The 4047-nt window shown below is 42.8% G+C and overlaps 1 pseudogene; it reads left to right on the top strand.

The window, feature by feature from the left end:
• The first annotated feature begins 156 nt into the window (after window positions 1–156).
• LOC110311348 lies at window positions 157–1173 on the top strand (annotated as a pseudogene).
• The last annotated feature ends 2874 nt before the right edge of the window (window positions 1174–4047 follow it).

The raw sequence follows: 4047 nt of genomic DNA, 5'->3' as shown, positions 1-4047 counted from the left end.
TATATATATATACACACACATATATATATAATTTTTTTTTCTTTGAATCCTCTTACCTCATAGGACTCCCAGATAAGGTATCACAGAGCTAGGAAAACCAGGCCTGGCCAGGGTGGTCACTGATGAGGGTGAGGGATTGGTACACTGACTGTCAAAATGACAGATGTTCTGACAAGGGACTCTCAGAAATGCTGTGCCAGCAGAGAAACGCTGTTGGAGCAGGAGTCCAGTGTCACCAGAGGTCAGATGCTTAAAACTAATTGAGTGTGCACACAGTAATGGCCTCGGAATGGCTGCACAACAGGGACTTTGAAGTAGGAGAACTTGAGGGGAACTCAGTTCTTTGACTTTGATGTGGAGACATTTTCTCCAGCTGTGAATTTACTGGACAGATTCTAAAAGCAGAGTGCCTTGGGTGTGTTGGACTAAGCTGTTTTGCAATTTTTGTTGTTGTCGTCCGTTGTGTGTGAGAGAGAGGGGGAGAAGGGGGATGGGGAGAGGGAGGGGAAGGGGGNGGGGAGGGGGAGGGGAGGGGGAGAAGAGGGAGAGGGGAGGACTAAGATGACAGTGGATTTCTTCTTCCATTCCTCTTTTCTGTGGGCCCTGCAGATTGAACTTGGATATCAGCGCTGTGTAGCAGGTATATCATCCCCTGAGCTAGCTGGGTCCAAAGCTCCTTCTATCTGACTGCAAAGTTAGTAAAGGAAAAGAGGTCAGTCCCCCTGTCACCTGACTTGATCTGGCTAAGTCAGTATGGATTTTGGGCTTCAAACCTGGTGAGAATGGAAAGAATTGTTTTAACGAAGGTGTGCTGGAAAGTCGAAGCCACTACTGCTGTTCACCATCTGCAGCTCTGCTACTTGCTCATTCAAGGAACTGGCCATTTAGAGGCAGAAATCGATTTACCTTTGAAAGGGCAGGAACAGCTCAACTATGGCAGGTCACTGCAGGATCATATGCCTATGTTCTAATGTAAAGCGTTCTGTGTTGGCATAGACTGTCATTGCTTAGGAGAGCCAAGCACCCGTGTGGGCAGAAGGAAGGAAGGAACAGTGTCACCAGGAATATTCCCAGATAAATGGCTGAGATTTGACCTTTGGGCAAGAGCTTGTATCCAAGCGTTTGATTGAATATTAATCAAGCACATGTTCTAAACTAATGCTCGGAAGTTGAAATGACTCATTTCTGTTTACACTGCCTGGTTATACATAGGTCTATAGAATTAACTCACGGCCAACAAGTATCTTAATTCCCAACGTTGTTTGTTATTCTCTGTAGAGAGAAACAAACTACAGTGCAGCTATTTTCATTTACTATGGAAGAATTGAGACATCTTCAAAATGAACAATCTGGAATTGAATGGTCTTAGGTTTGTTTGTTTGTTTGTTTGTTTGTTTGTTTTAATAGCCTCAAAGAGACTCCACAACCATGGCAGCTCTTATAAAGGGAAACATTTAATTGAGGTTGATTTAGAGGTTTAGTTCATGATCATCACAACAGTACACAGACAGACCTGGTACTGGAAAAGGAGCTGAAAGTCAAAATGACAGAAGTTCTGACAAGGGACTCTCAGAAATGCTCGGCCAGCAGAAAACGCTGTTGGAGCAAGAGTCCGGTGTCACCAGAGGTCAGATGCTTAAAACTAATTGAGTGTGCACACAGTAATGGCCTCAGAATGGCCGCACAACAGGGACTTGGCAGTAGGAGAACTTGAGGGAAACTCAGTTCTTTGACTTTGACGTGGAGACATTTTCTCCAGCTGTGTATTTACTGGACAGATTCTAAAAGCAGGAGCTACTGGGCCTGGATTAAGCTTCTGAAACTTCAAAGCCCACCCCGGAGTGACACATTTCCTTCAACAAGACCACACCCACTCCAACAAGGCTCCTAAGAGTGCCACTAGCTAGCAGCCTAAGAAGGCCATTTTCATTCAAATCACCACAAATAGCAAAGGAAAAAAGGTGACTTGACTAACACTTAATTTTAAAAAGTTACATTTATTTAATATGTGTGTGTGTGTAGGAGTGTGCGCATCACAGCACTAGAGGACAACTCTTGTGAATCAGTTGTTTCCTTTGGAAATGTAGTTTCTGGAGATTGGGTTCAGGTCCCTAGGCTTGGCAGCGAGCACCATCACCTCCTGAGCCATCTCACTGGCCCTGAGGCACAGCATATTTCAAGAGAAAGAAATATATTTATTGTTGCTAATGCTGCCAACTTGTTAGGATCAAGAACCAACTAGAAAACCAGCCTTTTTTACATGCCTGTGAGGGATTATCTGGGTTACATCCATCGAGGTGCATGCTGGTTAGTTTTGTCAACTGACACAAGCTAAAGTCATCGGAGAGGACAGATCAGGCTGTAGGCAGCCCATAGGGTATTTTCTTAATTAATGATTGAATGGGGGAAGGTCCAGACTGAGTGATACCTTCCCTGGGCAGAAGGTCCTGGGCTCTATAAGAAAGCAGGCTGAACATGAGGAGGAAGCTACTAAGCAACATTCTTCCATGGCCTTAGTATCAGCTCCTGCCTCTGGGTTCCTGCCCTGCTTGAGATTCTGTCCTGACTTCCTTTTGGTGATGAACAGTGTTATGGAAGTATAAGCCAAATATCCCCTGCCCCGCAAGTTGCTTTGGTCATGTGATCTATCACAGCATTGATAGCTCTAACTAGGACAAGTGGAAGGACCCGCCCATTTTCATGCGTTGGGGTCCTAGACTGAGTAAAAGGTAAAAAGGAACTGTAAATTCATCTCTGCTTCCTGGCCGTGGATGTGGTGTGTCCGGGTGTCTCAAGTTCCTACTGCATTGTCTTCTCTGGTGTGATGGACTGTACTCTCAAAGTGTGAGGGAAATAAACCCCCCTTTCTTAAGTTGTTGGTGTTTAGTTAGTTGGCCACAACAGGAAGGAGACAGTTCATAGGCCTTCTAACCTGTAAACATAAGCAAACAAAGCTTATAGCCTTTGGCTTAGAAAGCCACACTTTCCAAGCCTATGTTTTAAAAATAGTATTGGAATAGGATTTTACACCATCTATCACCATGCTGAAGCTTATTTAAAGCTACACAGCCTGCACCAGACACTAAGACCAACATCTAACCTCCAGATGAACAAATCTGAGTCTGCCAGCTGTTAAACAGAGCCCTAGGAAGCCAGGTAATGTGCTAGTCATGTAGACACGACATAATAACTCTGGGAAGGTAAACTGAGAATCCTTATTTTTAATGCTGATCTTACTAAACATATTGGATTGATATGTTTATCTGATCTCAAAAATGGTGAGCTACTTAATTTAAATGTCAAGATTTAAATTATGAGGTTTACATCAAAACCAATATTTCACATATGCACTTTAAAGACATTATAAAGGTATTCCTGGCAGTAAGTAGTTTCTTGGTAGCTAAGTTATAGATAATTCTGTGATGAAATTTTTATTGTAATATGAGAGTTGCATTTAATCTTATGGGCATTTTTATATAAAGCAAAGACATACAGATCTCTTGGGTTTTGAAAGTTCATCATTATCTTTAGTATTCCTAAAAACAGGTTGCATTTATATGCGTGATAACCTTTTTATATTCTGAATCTAAGGTGTCAATCAAGTTGCCGTTGAGAAAATTAGTTTCCGTGGCATTAATAAATCTACACAAGCGATCCCTTGGATATTTAGTTTACCCAGGGAGAGAAGCTCAGGCAGGTAAGCACCCCAACATTGTTCCTCACACACTGTCTTTTCTAAAACCACTATCTAGTGCAGAACGGCTTTGACGGATTCTAGCAATTCTAGTGTAGAATGGTTTTGACAGGAAGAGAGTGCACAGAAATTCCTCTACTATGTCTTGAGAAAAAATAGGTAGGTCCTGTGTAGTTATGAGGTAGGCGGCATTCATTCAGGATTTGCTATCTTTACCAATGAGTGTGAGGACAATTATAATGTTGAAGGTAAGGTTACTAGGCGCACTGCAAAGCTGAGTCCATTCAGAATGGCCACAGCCAACGTTGACACGACGCCATGAGTACAGACAGCCAAAGATCCGCAGTGCATTC

Source organism: Mus caroli, chromosome 16 (genome assembly GCF_900094665.2).
Source record: "Mus caroli chromosome 16, CAROLI_EIJ_v1.1, whole genome shotgun sequence".
Taxonomy (NCBI): domain Eukaryota; kingdom Metazoa; phylum Chordata; class Mammalia; order Rodentia; family Muridae; genus Mus; species Mus caroli.
Note: the sequence above shows the minus strand (reverse complement) of the source record. Positions and strands in the feature narration are given on the sequence as shown.